The sequence below is a fragment of the Lissotriton vulgaris genome, chromosome 11 (assembly GCF_964263255.1).
Source record: "Lissotriton vulgaris chromosome 11, aLisVul1.2, whole genome shotgun sequence".
Classification (NCBI taxonomy): domain Eukaryota; kingdom Metazoa; phylum Chordata; class Amphibia; order Caudata; family Salamandridae; genus Lissotriton; species Lissotriton vulgaris.
Genome location: NC_141699.1, coordinates 546,765,219 through 546,782,068, shown reverse-complemented (window position 1 = coordinate 546,782,068; position 16,850 = coordinate 546,765,219). Strand labels below are relative to the sequence as shown.

The 16,850-nt window shown below is 51.1% G+C and overlaps 1 protein-coding gene across 3 annotated transcripts in view; it reads left to right on the top strand.

The window, feature by feature from the left end:
- Window positions 1–3,236: 3,236 nt before the first annotated feature.
- The window catches only part of GINS4 (GINS complex subunit 4), an 82,829-nt gene continuing 69,215 nt past the window's right edge, over window positions 3,237–16,850 (top strand). For 2 of the 3 annotated variants that reach the window (XM_086943602.1, XM_086943604.1), the window contains exon 1: window positions 3,237–3,357. The gene's annotated coding sequence lies outside the window, so the exon portion shown is untranslated. Of the gene's footprint in view, window positions 3,358–4,150; window positions 4,251–16,850 lie in introns of those variants that run through there. The other variant, XM_086943603.1, reaches the window with a different exon arrangement.

The window sequence follows — 16,850 nt, the reverse complement described above, 5'->3', positions numbered from 1 at the left end:
AAAATACCAGGTGTCCAGTATTTCCAGGACGACATCATGGTGATGGGGTCCTCCCAAGAAGATCACGACGAAAAGCTAACCAAGGTCCTCACCGTACTGCAAGACAGGGGACTCACGGCGGAATGGGACAAATGCAAGATTGGGATGTCATCAGTCACCTACTTGGGACACGAGATCGGTACACACGGCATATCCCCCAAGGAACGGAATGTGAAAGCCATCAAGGAAGCCCAAGCTCCGAAAACCAAAGAGGAGGTCCAGTCGTTCCTCGGCATGGCCGAGTATTATAGTAAATTCGTGAGACACTTTGCCACAAAAACGCACAGGATGCGCCAGCTCATCCGAGACAAGTCCAGGTTTGACTGGGACTCAGAGGCACAGAGTGAATTTGAGGCCGTCAAGACAGACATCAGTGAAGCCATCCCCTTGCAGGGATACGACCCCTCGAGCAGCACGATCCTAACTACTGACGCCAGCGACAAAGGCCTGGGTGCGGTGCTCGCACAGGAGAGGGCGGATGGCTCTATAGAGACTATCAGCTTCGCCTCACGTGCTCTCTCTCCCACGGAACAAAGGTACAGTGTCATAGAGAAAGTGATGCTAGCGGTCACCTGGGCAATGTGCAAATTCCGACAATTCATTTGGGGCACCAGGTTCAAACTCCAAACCGACCACAAGCCTTTGGTCAAGGTCCTGACGTCCTCAGGCCATGACACCGCTACCCCGCGCATTGCAAAAATAACGCTCAAACTACTGGACTACACTTACGATGTTGAATACCTACCAGGTACCCAGAACAGGGTAGCCGACTACCTCAGTAGAGCCTCCGCCATGGAGGATGCTCCAGAAGTGGCACCGGACATGGAGGAGATGGTAGCAAGCATGGCCGACAACGAGATGACAATAAGCAGGCAAGACTGGGCAGCAGCGTACGAGCAGGACGTGGTGAAGTCAGAAGTCAAACATCACCTCACGTCAGGATGGCCTGACAAACGGAGACTCACAGAGGAGATGCGGAAGTTCTATGAAATTCGGGAGGAACTGTCGTTGAGCGACACAGGAGTCTTCCTGTACAGAGGCGAGAGAGTCATTCCTCCGGAAACCCTGGTACCGACGTTATTAAACCAACTGCACGAGGGACACCTGGGCATTGTAAAAACAAAAGCCCGAGTGAAACAAATGTATTGGTGGCCAGGCATGGACGCCCAGATAGAAAGGCAGGTGAGAGAATGCGAACAATGCCAAGGAGCTGACAAGATACTTCGTCCCCTCAGGCCAGCGCTGGGGAAATTTGAGAACCCTCAGAACCCGTGGGAAGACTTGGCCATTGATCTCTTAGGACCAGTGTTGGACAACCGAGAAATAAATAAATACTTGTGTGTGGTTGTCGACAAATATTCGAAATGGCCGGAAGTTGATGTACAAGAGTCCATGGACACGGAAACAGTGTTGAAGTTCCTGACAGCCTTGTTCGTAAGGGAAGGAATACCAAAGACTATACTCAGTGACAATGGACCTCAGTTTGTCTCCGATAAATGGACAAGGTTCATGAAGAGGAATGGTATTAAAACCAAACACACTGCCATTTATCACCCCGCATGCAACGGCCAAGTAGAACGGTTTAACCGTGTGCTCATGGGCTCGATACAAGCGGCGATCATGCAGGGCAAGGACTGGGAGACTGAAGTACAGAGTATGGTGTGGGCATACAGGATCACGCCCACTGGGGTGGGGTACAGCCCCTTCCAAATTTTGAGAGGCCGTCTCCCGTACACCCGGGACAACGTGGTGTGGAGAGAGAAATCTGTGACCAGCAAATGGTCCCCAGCAGTGGTGCAGCACAACCTAGAGAAGGCACAGAAGGTGTATGCGGCCCATTACGACAGGCGGCGTAACACCAAAGAAACAGCGCTGGAGGAGGGAGAATGGGTCAGAGTCAAACTTCCCACCCTGCAGAAGAAGGGAGAGAGCAAGTATAGCCAACCCCTACAAGTCAAGGAAGTACGGGGCAGAGCCGCCCTACTCAGTGATGGCAAGGTGTGGTCCCAAGACCGCATGGCGAAAGTCAACAGGATCGTACGATGGCCCAAGTCCGAGGAAGAAGAGACACGCATAGGAGGAGAAGAAGGGAGGTTCACCGAAGGAGAGAATCCGAGAGAATCATCAGGAAACCGAGAAGAAGGAGAAGTAGGAGAGGCACAGACAGCTGAAATTGCGGGTAACCACTCGACCACAGCTACCGACGGAAGGGAAGGAAATCCAAAAGACAATGAGAACTGTTCCGGAGGGAGTGAGGGTGAGGAGAGCAACCTGGTAAGACGCACCCGTTCAGGCAGAGCTGTCACCTTGCCTTCTAGATATAGAGACTTTGAGATGAATGGACATTAGATAAGGACTAGAGCTCTACATAAAGTTTTGGTGTCAAAGGGGGGAGATATGTGGTGTTGCGCTCTAGTTTACCAACGTGTACGCGATGACGCGTCACGTGGTAAACGAGAGCGTAGGACTCGCGCAGGTGCAGTTGAGGGAAAACTAAGAGCGCGAAAGGGAGAACGGCAGTGGCGACCGGAGCGGAGGCATAGTTATACGCTCGGCGCTCTATTAGCGTTTCACTTGTGTTAAAGCTGAATAAATATGTTATCATACTCCAGCTGACTCAGAGTGCTGTGTGTAGGACTTACCAACATCATTACAGGAGCTGCCATTGCCGCAGAAGCAGAATCCTGATTCCGGCCTAGAGGCTGCATCTGCCAGATGAGCACAGCGTGACGTGTGATCCCTGGACCAGAGGCCGATCCTAAGAAACACCTGTTGAATCCCATCACGAAGACTGTAATCTGCTGATGATATATCGTTTGTACTACACACTTTTAGAACCACTTAAAATGTCGCACCCACAGTCTTACTAATGGAAATGCCAATTTTTTGTTTCGCAAATATACAATCAACATGGTAACATTCAGATGAACTACAACGATCCCTACCCGTGTCTTCAAATAAAAAAAATGCAGTTCAGAAGGTTTCCAATGATTTAAGCATTGTAAAAGATACAAGGGGAAACTGAATTAAAAAAATAGCAGCTCGGAAATCGGCTGCTTCAAAATCATTTGTAATTGTAAAGGCATTGGGAGCAAGATACAGCATTAGAGAAAACCACTGGGTAGAGAAAACCACTGGGTAAACAATTGCAGCTCCTGGCTCATAGGCTCTGGGATCTACTGCTTCAGTCTGCTCGCGCATGGGCGAACTCTGTTTTCCGGAGAGTAAGCGATGCCTGCGTTTGCACGTCGGATTGTGGCGGGAGTTTCAGCAAGAGAGGCTACGCTGACAGGAAAGAGGGACTACTGGAGTAACCAGGTAAGTCTGCGATTAGTGGACAGATTTAGTTAGGGCTGTCACATTATTCTGCCCTAGCGCGTTTTATTATTTAATTTACCAGTTCAGGTTGTCGTTTTGTTTTTTCTCTTGGTGTATTTTCGGACAATTTTGTGCCCCTCGCGCTCGTGTCTGGGCTTCTTCTTTTCTTTGTTAAGTGTAGTCCAGGGTGTCCGATCATATGACGTGCTTCAGTGGGTTGCTCCGTGCTCGCATGGTGGCCTCAGCAGACGTACTGCGCGGGTCCCTCTTAAAGGGGTAGGTCGTAGGTGTGTAGAGAGCATTCCAATTCCACCGGGCAAGCAGCGGTGGGATTAATATATGTATATATGTGTGTGTGATTGATTGATATATATGTATATATATTCCATATTTTGGGGTCAAGGTAGCTTCTGAAAGGGATGGAGTCAAGAGGGTCAGAGTGTAGCAGTCCGTTTACACGTTTTGTTTGCAAAATTGCTCAAATAAATGGGTAACAAGGACAGGTGATACTAATTATTTTCTGGCTTACCCTACTGGTCACAAAGCGATTCTATTTTAAGGGTATGGAACTGGTTGCAAAGATCTTTCTGTCCTCTGCAATTTCCAGGGTACAGTAACAGTGAGCTAACTAAGGAGGTTGGTGCACTTGCTGGAGAACCCGGTGTGCACGCCAGCCATGTTTATTTCAACATAGCATAGAGGGTTAATGTGACTATTGAAACACATTACATGTAACATGATATGACAGATGTGTATGCTGTGTGGATTGATCTGTGGGTTATTACTTTTGTTGCAGAGATCCTTGTGTAATACTTAGGTCGCAAGTTATAAACCATGTGTCACAGCTTAATGACTTGAGAACCAGCACGAAGGAGCACAATAAAAACTTCAAGGTGAAAATTTATTACCTTACTGATCTTTCCACAATCTGTTGTTATTCTCAACTTGCTGAAACATTTCTTTGGGGTAGTAAAAACCTATTACTAAATTTTATATGAATTGCTTATGGTGTAATTACTGACTTTGCCTATGGATTTAAGCTGGCCTGGTTGATGAGGGGTGTTACCCTGAAACCGGTCCTAGGATGCTTGTTTCTGGTTCAGGGAAGACCGGGCTTGGCGGTACTAGGAACAGGGTCAAGACTTATTTGCATATGACTTTGTCTGAAATGGGGTGGCGATATGAGCTAAAGAACGATGATGGATTCAGCCCGGATTTGTGACTGGGGGCGAGTGTCTGAAAAGTTTTAGTGCTTCATCCATCATCTCCTTGTGTTTACTTTATTCGCCCTAAGTTTGCAGGGTAGGCCCAGACTTGGGTCCTTTGCTCACTTTGCCACTGGATTGAGGATAACCTGGCTGATGAGGGGTGTTACCCAGAAACTGGTCCCCGGATGCTTATTTCCGGTCCAGGGAAGACCTGGCTTGGCAGCTCAGGCTGGACAGTTCCCATGAGGCACAGGGTCAAGACCGATTTGCAAATGGCTGGGTTTGAACTGGGGTGGCGAAGTGAGATAAAGAACAATGATGGATGCAACCCCATCTTTGACTGGTGGTGAGTGTCTGAAAAGTTTCAGCACTTGTCCATAATCTTGTATTTGTGTAATTACTAACATAGACCGATATCGGAGGGCTTGTAAAGCTCTTACACAACAGAGTTTGGAAAAAAAAGTTAAAAAACATGCCTCCAAACCATGCAGTTTTGTTAAGCTCCCATGAAGTGCAGAGACCTCAAGTTTTTCAAATTACCAGTGAGACTCACATATTTGGAGGTAGTATTCGGCTCTCACTCTTATCTTATCTTAATAGGAATTTATAGAGTGCACGGTCACCCAGAGGTTTCATGGCGCTGATTAGGCAGGAGTCACATCAAAAGAAGTTTATGCAAGTGCTTGCTCATACAGCCAGGTCTTAAGCAACCTTCTGAATCCCAGGAGATTGTCGCACATCCAGATTTCTAGTGACAAAGAGTTCCAGAATTTTGAGGGCGAGGTAAGAGAACCTATGCCCTTCCTGGCGTTTAAGCTTGAAGTTGGGGGTGGACAAGAGCTGAAGATGGGTGAACCATAATTTGTGAAGAGGAGTGTGCCTTACTATCAGGCACTTAATAAATTTGGGGCTCCTGCCGTGCAGGGCTTTGAAGATTATACTCCCTGACTTGAAGGCAACGCGTTGGGCAATAGGCAGCCAATGAAGTTTGTCCAACAGATGTCTAGCAGATAACCATCTGGGTTGCTTGTGAATTAACCTGGCGGCCTGGTTTTGTACCAGTTGAAGGCGCTTGAGTAGGCATGATGGAAGGCAGAGATAAATAGAGTTGGAAAAATCAAGGCGAGACAATACCAAAGCGATCACAACCTGTATCAGGGCGGAGTGGGTAAGCAAGTGGGCAAATTTCCTAATCCTGCATAGCTGGAATAAGCAGGACAAGACCCCTGCCCCCACTTGGCCTCTGAGAGATAGGTCTGCGTTGATGATGACCCCCAGACTTTTCACAGATGAAGAGCGGACAGGGGAGGGACCCAATTCTGCCGACCAGTAGTGAGGACCCCAAGAAAGTTCGCTCTTCCCTGGCAAGATTAATTCGGTCTTGCCAGGGTTAAGTTTCAGGTGGTTTAGGTCCACCCAGCTCTGAATGTGGAGCATAGTGGTTTGAAAGTGATGGATGGAATCAGAGGAACTGTCCAGTGTGAAAACGAGCTGGAGGTCATCCGCATAATTAAAGGTGGTTACCTTCAGGTTTTTTAAGGAATGGATCAGGGGCCGGAGATAGAGATTAAACAGGAGTGGGGAAAAGGACGAGCCCTGTGGGACTCCGCATGGGGTCGCAAGCTTAGGAGCAGTGAAGGAGGCGAGCCAGACTGCTTGGGTTCTGCCTTCAAGGAAGGATTTAATCCAGTTGTAGGCAGATCCCTGTATGCCGGCCTGTTCGACACGGTCCAACAGAATTTTATGGTCGACAGTGTCGAAAGCGGCCGACAAATCCAGTAACACCAGAGCCTGAGAGCCACCCTTAGCAGCATTGGCTCTCATAGTGTCCAACATAGCCAGAATTACAGCCTCCGTTGAGTGGGCGGGCCGAAAGCCTGCCTCATGCGCGACTCTTAGTATTCTGTCCGTTCTATAAAGTTGAATAGGTTCTTAGTGACATGAGACTCTAGGATCTTGGCCAAAAAAGGAAGGAGAGAAATAGGCCGATAATTAGAGGGGTTCGCAGGATCAGCCCCCGTTTTTTTGAGTAGGGGAACCACTATTGCGTTCTTAGAGGGACTAGGGACCCTGCCCTGCGTAAGTGACTCATTGAGAAAAGGTAGCACACTGTGTGGTAAAACAGAGACAGCATCCCTCATAATATGGGGGGGGGCAGCAATGGTTAGGAGAATCAGATTTGACACGAGTCAGTAGATCTGAGAAGGTCAGAGGGCAAATGCTGGGAAAATGGTCCAAAGTGGATACATTAATTATCAAATTGTCCAAAGATTCCCTATGCGATGTGGTGGAAATACTGGCTTTAATATTAGAGATCTTATCCAGGAAGAAATCATTCAGAGAATCGCATAGGTCTTGAGTAGGTGTCTGTTCGGGAAGGATCCTCTCGGGGTTGCATAGAGCGTTGACTATTGAGAAGATTTCCCTCAACTTATTCTGGACGCCTAATATTCTGTGTGAAAAGTTGGCTGCTTTAGCTCCCAAAATGGCAATTTTGTATTCTTTGCGGGCTTATGAGAACTGTAGTTTGTCTTCAGGGAAATAGCGTAATATCCATTTCCTTTCTTTTTGACGGAGCTCAAGTTTCTAATTTTGCTAGCTCAGCAGAGAACCATTTTTGGGAGTCAGAGAGGCGAGCACGGTTACATTTAGTCAGTGGGGCATGGATATTGCAGGCCGACAGTAACCATGTGGAAATATTTGTTTCCATGGAGTCAACATCTGAATTGTAGGTGGGTACTGAGCTGGCCAGTGTTTCACCGAAAGCTTGTTTATCTAGGGCCCTCCATTTTCTTGTCACTCCACCCTCAGTTGTGGTGGTCTTGGTCTTAGGAGGCAGTGTGACATTGAATTGTATTAGATGGTGATCTGACCATATCCATGGGGAAATGGTCAGTTCTGTCAATGTGAGATTAGTGGACCAAATTTGGTCCAATGCGTGGCCTTTTATGTGAGTGGCAGAATGAATATGTTGGACAAAGTTCAGATTCGATATTAAGTCGAGTAGTTCTGCAGCATGAGGCCCACCTAAGGCGTCATTGAGCCAATAGTTCAAGTCGCCTATGAGTAGAATGTTGGTGAAATTCATAGGAAGGTTGGCCAGCTGTTCACATAGAGAGAAGGGAAAATTAGGCATGGACGGGGGGGGGGGGGGCGATAAAGCAAGACAAAAATAAGAGCTCCAGAACTGGAGTCAAGTTTAATGACTATGTTCTCCACCGCTGGCAGAACCAGAGGAAATGCAGAAGTAAACTTGTTTTTGAGTATAATAGCGGCGACTCCGCCACCAGGCCTACCTGAGGATCGGTTGGTCTGCAGTATATAGTAGTCCTGGGGTAGAGCGGCCAGTACATCAGGGATAGAGTCCTGGGTCAACCAGGTTTCAGTGAGCAAAAGTACATCTGGTTTGTCTGATGAGAGCAATAAGATGTTGAGCTGGTTTTTGACTAAGGAGCGTGTGTTAAGGTAGAGAATGCGAAGGGTGGAGTGTTTAATGATGGTTAGGTCGAGAGTAGGGGGATGGTGAGGAATACAGGTAGGAACAGGATGAGGGCTAAGTTTTTGAGAGATACCATTAGTCCCTATGCGGTTGCAGGCAGCTGCATCAAGGGGTAAGCACTGTTTAGCAAATGATCTGAGTTCCTCAGAAGAATATTTTAAGAAATGGCATGGTCCCTGGACCCGTCAGGGCGCGGACGGGCTTGCCTTTGGCACGCCTTCAGGAATACAACCGGCGCGTCCGCTGCACTCCCGCGGTGTACTGTGCATTTAAGCCTGAGCTCCGCCTCTAACTCCTCCCCCTGCGGCCGATTGGTTGAGGCCTCGGGTGGTTCACTGAAGCGGCAGGAGAACAGCAAACAGTGCGAGCAATTTTAAACGTGAGTCGTTCTAAAACACAGAATCTAAGGTGACAATTACAAAAAAAAAACAATTGGCGCAAGCAACGCCAGTCGGCGTGACGCACAGGCCTAGAATCGCCTGAGGTTGCACTACAGCGTGCTTTAAAGCCTGAGCTCCGCCTCTAACTCCTCCCCCTGCGGCCGGTTGGCTGAGGCCTCGGGGTGGTGACTGGAGCGGCAGGAGAACAGTGAACAGTGCGAGCAATTTTAAACCTGAGTCGTTCTAAAACACAGAATCTAAGGCAGAGCTTTCCAAACTGTGTGTCCCGACACAGTACTGTGTCGCCTGCAAGTGGTGGGTGTGTCGCAGGATGGTAGGCCACTTAGCACATAACTGATTACGAGCCAATTTTTTGAAATAGTGTCTTGGAGTCTGCCACGGCAGCACAGACTCCGAGACACTCTGCTCTATGGGGGCGACGATTCACAACAAAGCCCCATTATCATGTAAATGGTCTTTTAAAGACCTGTGAAGTACTCGGGTGCATATGTTCACAAGCATAAAGCATGTGAGTTAAGGAGCGGTCAGATGAAAGGACTTTATATTGGGTGAGGGGGTGGATTAAGGATTAGTATGATAATGAAAATATTTCCCTGAAAATGTGATGGCAGGTTGTTTGTTCTGGATATAGAGTTGTCCAGTAAGAGAAGATGAATAATGTGGTCTGTTACAATCCAAGATGAAGTCACCAAACACAATATGGGGCGGATGTGAGGGGGCTGTTATAAAGTTGGAATCCAGGTCCTTGAGGAAGGTGCCATGTCAGTGGTGAAGCACTAAAATATGAATTTGGCTGGGGTATTTATTTACCTAGAAATGCCCTTGAGGGATGCTTGTCGGGTCTCAGAAGAGGGTGGGTGAGTGAACGAGTTTTGAAGAGGAGAATTTGGAGTCGAAGTAATCTATGATATCGATATGTGCCTTGTAAGCTGGGGTGAGGTGACAGAGGGTGACAGGCAGAGGGCGAGAGATAGAGGGAGGAAGACAGAGAGCGGGGGAGACAGAGGGAGGGAGACAGAGCGAAGAAGACAGACAGAGGGAGAAGGGTGACCGAGGGATGGAGACAGAGGGAGGGAGACAGAGGGCAATAGATTGAGGGAGACAAAAGGAGGGAGACAGACACAAGGGAGACAGACACAAGGGAGACAGACACAAGGGAGACAGACACAAGGGAGACAGACACAAGGGAGACAGACACAAGGGAGACAGACACAAGGGAGACAGACACAAGGGAGACAGACACAAGGGAGACAGACACAAGGGAGACAGACACAAGGGAGACAGACACAAGGGAGACAGACACAAGGGAGACAGACACAAGGGAGACAGACACAAGGGAGACAGACACAAGGGAGACAGACACAAGGGAGACAGACACAAGGGAGACAGACACAAGGGAGACAGACACAAGGGAGACAGACACAAGGGAGACAGACACAAGGGAGACAGACACAAGGGAGACAGACACAAGGGAGACAGACACAAGGGAGACAGACACAAGGGAGACAGACACAAGGGAGACAGACACAAGGGAGACAGACACAAGGGAGACAGACACAAGGGAGACAGACACAAGGGAGACAGACACAAGGGAGACAGACACAAGGGAGACAGACACAAGGGAGACAGACACAAGGGAGACAGACACAAGGGAGACAGACACAAGGGAGACAGACACAAGGGAGACAGACACAAGGGAGACAGACACAAGGGAGACAGACACAAGGGAGACAGACACAAGGGAGACAGACACAAGGGAGACAGACACAAGGGAGACAGACACAAGGGAGACAGACACAAGGGAGACAGACAAGAGGGAGGAAGACCGAGGCAGAGAGAGGGAAGGAGAAAGAGGGAGAGAGAGAGGAAGGGGCACAGAGAGGTAGACAGAGAGAGAGGAAGACAGACAGAGAGAGGTAGACGGAGAGAGAGAGAGAGAGGGAGACAGGCATAGAGAGGGAGGGAGAGAGATAAAGAGAGGGAGGGAGGGAGTGAGACGGCGAGAGAGTGGGGGAGACAGAGAGGGTGGGAGACCGAGACAGAGACAGGGACAGACAGAGACAAATAGAGGCAGAGACAGGGGCAGCAGACCGAGGCAGAGACTGAGAAGGAGACCGAGAGAGGGAGACAGGGACATGGAGACAGGGACAGACAGACAGACAGGGACAGACAGACAGATCGAGGCAGCGACTGAGACAGAGAGGAAGACATGGAGAGGGAGACAGAGGGAGACAGAGGGAGAGGGAGACAGAGGGAGACAGAGGGAGAGGGAGACAGAGGGAGAGGGAGACAGAGGGAGAGGGAGACAGAGGGAGAGGGAGACAGAGGGAGAAGGGAGACAGAGGGAGAAGGGAGACAGAGGGAGAAGGGAGACAGAGGGAGGGAGACAGAGATCGTGAGACGGAGATCGTGAGACGGAGATCGTGAGACGGAGATCGTGAGACGGAGATCGTGAGACGGAGATCGTGAGACGGAGATCGTGAGACGGAGATCGTGAGACAGAGATCGTGAGACAGAGATCGTGAGACAGAGATCGTGAGACAGAGATCGTGAGACAGAGATCGTGAGACAGAGATCGTGAGACAGAGATCGTGAGACAGAGATCGTGAGACAGAGATCGGGATGGGGAGACGGACAGAGGGATGGGGAGACGGACAGAGGGATGGGGAGACGGACAGAGGGATGGGGAGACGGACAGAGGGATGGGGAGACGGACAGAGGGATGGGGAGACGGAGATCGAGAGACAGAGAGAGTGAGAACCCCCCGAACACCCCTTAGGTGTTTCGGGCTCACTATGCTACGCTCGCTCCCTACACTGCCTTGCTGTGTCCCAAAATGATGCATCTCCAAAAAGTGTGTCCCCAACATGAAAAGTTTGGAAAGCTGTGATCTAAGGTGACAATTTAAAAAAAACCAATTTGCGCAAGCAACACCAGTCGGCATGACACACAGGCCTAGAATCGCCAGAGGTTGCGCTATGTCGTGCTTAAAAGCCGGAGCTCCACCTCTAACTCCTCCCCTACGGCCGATTGGCTGAGGCCTCGGGTGGTGGCTGGAGCGGCAGGAGAACAGCGAACAGTGCAAGCAATTTTAAACATGAGTCGTTCTAAAACACAGAATCTAAGGTGACAATTTTAAACAAGCATTTACAATGCAACGGTTTCGCCTTTGTAGGCTTCATTTGTACCTATCTCTAAGGCAGAGACATGTGTAAACAACTGTATACAAAGTGGCATGGTTTGAGTCACTGCCACAAACCCAACTGCAGGACGGCCCTTACGGGCAGCATTAGCTCAGCGTGCGCTCTCTCTCACTGGGACCCCGGTTCATGCATTGTTACCGCTCAGTTCTTACCAATGAAGCTGCACAGCGGCGCCTGGAGGAGCCCCATGGCAGAGAAGGAAGGCGCTGTGTACGGACAGGCTACGCTCTGCTCTAACTCCGCATCCGAAGTAACCCGAGCACAAGCCCCGAGTTTCGGTGGGAGGGTCGCACTCGCAGATGGTTACACCCTGGGGCAGGAGCAAGAACCTCCTCAGGGCTGAATTTTGGAGGACGCAAGAATGTGCCCCGGGTTCACGGACAGCGGGAGGGGGGGGCGGACAGCGGGAGGGTTAACAGGCTCACGGACAGCGGAAGGGGGGGCGGACAGCTGGAGGATTAACGGGCTCACGGACAGCGGGAGGGGGGGCGGACAGCGGGAGGGTTAACGGGCTCACGGACAGTGGGAGGGGGGGCGGGCGGGCACACGGACAGCGGGAGGGGGGACGGAGGAAGGCAGGACAGCAGCAAGCACTCGCCAGAGGTCGGGGCAAATGACCAAATAAAAGGCAGCCAAAAAAATAAAAAATAAACGCCCACCGCCGCACTGACGTGTCCAAAGGGGCCGGATGAGAAAAATTCTCAGAAACGCCCACAAGTCGCCTCGCAGGATGACGGACGCCTCTGTTTGCCAATGGCTAGCGTCCATTTATAGAGCTAGCCAATGGGAAACAGAGGCGGGACGAACATCCATACTGTTAACAAAAGTTTTCGCCTGGGCGAAGCACAGCGTGCTACGGCCAGGCGAAACCTAAAAAATGCCCTGGGCTTTCCTGCTCTCCCTCTATGCTAGTGCACTAGTAGCTGCCATGCGCCAACGCAGGCATGGTGCCTGCATTGCAGGCAAGATTGTTTTTGTGCAGTAAGGAACACCTTCCTGCACAAAAACAATCCTCTGAGGCTTTTTCCTCTTTCTATGTGTGCTGCAGAATGCAAAATATGTAGAAAGACGAAAAAAACGAGGACGCATAAACATATTTAAACACAGGTCAATCTTAGAAGGAATGCCTTTGTTTTAATCAACTAGTGACATGCAGTGAAAAATATTATTATCATCCTTAATATTGTCATTATTATTATTAATATTAACAATTATAATAATTGTTATTATTGTCAAACACAACAACCATACTAATAATAACAATACCAACAATAATTATAATAATAATGATCATAATAATCTTCACTGCATTTCACTCTATTTAAAACGCGACATTCCTTTTAAGCTTGACCTGTATTGAACTTGCCTGTACGGAGTAACTCCAGGGGTACCTGCTTCTCCTGTGTGATAGCAGGTAGGACACTGCCTCCCAGTGACGAGGCATTGATCAGCAGCTTGCAAACTATATCCTGGCGCTGTTTTCAAACTGCAGTCATTTCACTGCTTCTGTCTCTGCCTTCCCATCGCAGGCAGCATTGCGCTCGTCTGAAGGTGGTTTCCAGACAGGAGGTTCAGGTAGCTGATGCACCGAAAATACAGAATGCAAAAGACACCCTGTGTGAACTGAACGCAGGGGTCACGCCGGTGTAAAAGCGTCTTTTTATTCCAGCGAAAGAACCAAACACCCAGTACCAAGCAAGAGCTTTGAAGGGATGCACCAGACCCACATTATTTTATTTATTTTAAAAGTTTTATATAGCGCTAGCTCGACCCGTAGGTATCAGAGCGCTTTACATACACACAGTAAACAGCAGAAGGACATTACATTACATAGTAGGCCGGCAGTAAGTAAGCAAACCACAGAGAAAATACAGCATGGGAATAAAAATGTTTACTCTGAAAGAGAGCTGCTGGTGTACACCTTCCCCCCCCCCCTTTCTGGAAGCGAGGGTCTCGCTGCAAGCCATTACCCAGGGCCATTTGTGCTCCTGTAGCACACAGACCATGGGGCCGAGGACTGGGGCAGATGGGCTCTCTGTAGACGGAGCTCTGCGTCGGGTCTCGATGCTCCTGTAATGAGAGGGTCGGAAACAGTGGGGGTTCGAGCTCCCCGCTGTCTGCATGCGCCCCATTGTGTATGGGGCACAGTGTCGGTGGCAGGCGCCCCCCCTGCTGTGACAGGCGTGGAGGGGGGCACAGCTTGTGTTCAGCTAGATCAAAACATTCCAGAAGGGATAGAGTAGGAAAGATGTGTGGGAAATGAGTCCCTTTTCCCTTGAGATAGCACTGGCAGGCTTCAGGGAGCGAGGTTGCGCAGGGGCTTCACCGGTGGACAGGCCGAGGTGCTGCCTTCAGCATAGTGTAACGGAACAACGAGGGATTGGGTGGAAAAGGAACTGAGAGGGACGGGGACATATGGGGGGGGGCATGGGGGTAGAGAGTACAAACGAGGGTGCTTGAGTGAGGGCAACGGAGAGATGCGATGACTTTAAAGCATAATGAAAAGCGGGCAGGATGGAAGAGTGGGGTTGTACAGGCTCTTGGGCGAGATGTAGAGAAGAGGTGAGCGGGCTATGAAAGGGGAAATAGAACAAATAGTTTAAGAGGGGAGAGAAATGCGAACGGGGGGAAGGGGTTAAACATTGTTTAAATACGTCGCAGACCCGCGATGAGGGTGCTAGGACAGGCCACCAGTCCAGGAGGCAGACAGCGGGGTATTCCCGCCAAAGACCAAGGGGTGTGGGGGTGCGGCGGTGGTCAGAAGCGGGGTGCCGGTGAGACCAGGAGTGTTAATTGATAACGTGTGCTGGTGAGAGTAGGGGTGCTTGTGGAGGAATAGTACTACTGAGGGGGGAGCTGCTGGCGGAGGAGGGGTGGTGAGCAGAAGGGGTGCTGAGGAAAGCAATACTCGGGGAAGGGGAGTGCTGGTGAGTGGGCGGGCTCTGTGGGATGGGGGTTACTGGTAAGTAGAAGGGGCTGTAGAGGAAGGGGTGCAGGTGAAAAGAGTGGGTATACGGAGGTACAGGGGTGTTGCTAGGAGGAGAGCTGCTTGGTTAGAATTGCTGGTGTAGCAAGGTGTTAGAATGGGGCGCTAGAAGAGGCGCTCCTCGGAAGTGACAGTAGGTGTGGGGGGGAAGGGGACCTGCAAAAGAGTGCTGGCGAGAGGAGGTTGCTGGAGAGAGGAGAGTGCCTGGGGTAGGGGTGCTGGAGGTGGTGGTAGTGAGAGGAAAGGTTCTCGTAAAAGGGGCGGGCTGTGAGCGCGGCCAGTGTCAGCTCCTTGCCTGAGGTTTCTGACCCCCCGCCCCGTGTGATATGTCAGGCTGATCCTATCTGGGAGAGCGGGACAGGCAGTCTGTACATCCCAGCGCCAGCTCCAGCGCACCACAGTCCAGCTCCGGTGCAGGCGGAAAGCTGCGATACCCCAGAGGAGGAGGGAGTAAAGGACCCGGGACAAGGCGGAGACCCCCTGTGAGAAACGCCGAGCGCAGGGCAAGTCCGGTCCTGTCCCTTCCAGGGTCACAACCAGTGCGCGTTGTAAGCTGTGCTCAACACAGAAGCATCCAGTGCTGAGTGCACGCAACATCCCTGACACGCGGAAGCACCCGGCGCGAGCAGCACAGCGTGTGTAACATCTCCGAAGTGAAGAAGTGTCCAGCGTGCACAGTGCAGCGTGTACTGCATCTCAGAAGAATCAAGTGTGCGCAGCGCAGTGCGTGCAACCCATGGGAAGTAAGCGCGCGCACACTATGAACAGTGCAGTGGGTGCAACACCTCGGAAGTGCGGGAGTATCCAGTGTGCACAGTATCACCGGCACTTACTCGGAAGTGCTTAGGATCGCGTCTGTGCAGCTGCAGTGCCAGGGGCTCCAGTCCGCTTACTCCCATCTGTGACCTGCATCTCGAGCCCTGGAAGGCGCTCAGAGTCCCGCGTCAGTCCGCACCTCGCCCCTGCTCCTTTGAAGCGCATGGGCTGCATATCTCAGTTCCACCCTGTCTACCCCGCATACTTGCACCTTTAAAGTGCCGAAGGCTCCGGTGCTCCCGGCGTCTCTCAGCCTGTGTATGCAGATGGTTCTGGCGGCGGAGCCTGAGGCTACAGTGTTCCCAGGCTCTCCCAAGGGAGCACCCATCCTCTAGGCACTTTAAGCACCGGGATGCTCCGAAGTTCCCAGTTTCTCCAACAGTACACTAACCCTCTAAACCCTTGAAGTGCTGGGAGGCTAAAGCGTTGTTTTGCAGCTTTTCAGACACCAGTACCCGGACACGGAGGCTCCTGCAGTCTGAGCCCATCTCGTCTACCAGCGGGCACCCACCCTCGGTACTTCAAGCACCAGGAGGCTCAAAGGGCAGTCTATACTGCTGTGCACTGACGTCGGTACTCCATACAGTGCCAGAGTCTGAAGTGTCGTCTCTGCTGATCTGAAGACGCGGAGGTTGAGTGTCCCGAGCTTCGCCCAGTGTGCTCTGCACTCCTGGACTGTGGATCGCCGTGCTTCCGCCTCCGGCGTCTGGTGTTCAAGGCGCTACATTCCCGGCACTGGGGCAGCAGGTGGACTTCTACAGAGCGGAGCCCCTGGAGGTGCCAGACGCAGAAGCTGCCGGACTGAGGCTCCCCTCTCACTCTCCCCCACAGCTGTACCCTCTCCTCCACAGGAGCACAGAGCAGAGGCCAGTGATGAATGAGGCAGAGCAGATCCCGGCCGCGCTCGGCTGGAACCGCTGCTACCGAAATGCCCCGGTGAGAAACATGCAGATTCGCGAACACCTCCTCGGCTCCGCAGCAGAGACTGACTGGGGCTGTCTATCTGGAGGGGCTGTGTGTCTCTGGAGGTCCTGCGGCGATGTCTCCGTATCTGCACTTCCCGCAGAGGAGAGATGTTAACAAATCCCCACTGTACACAGAGGTCACGAGATACCGACCCATAGGAGAGCTAGGGGACATATCGGTGAATTCCCGGGAGAGACCGTCGGATCTGCCTGTAAGATACGGGTATCTCCGTTCTCTGTTATTTTTATACTTTACAACAACATTTGGCGATTCTGCAGACTGAGGCTAAGAGATCATAAACAAGTCAGGTCCCGGCCGCGCTGTGATTGGCTGACGTCACGGGGGTGTCCCGGCCGGCAGCCAATCACAGCGCGGCCCGGGAATGACGTCACGGGGGTGTCCCGGGCCGGCAGC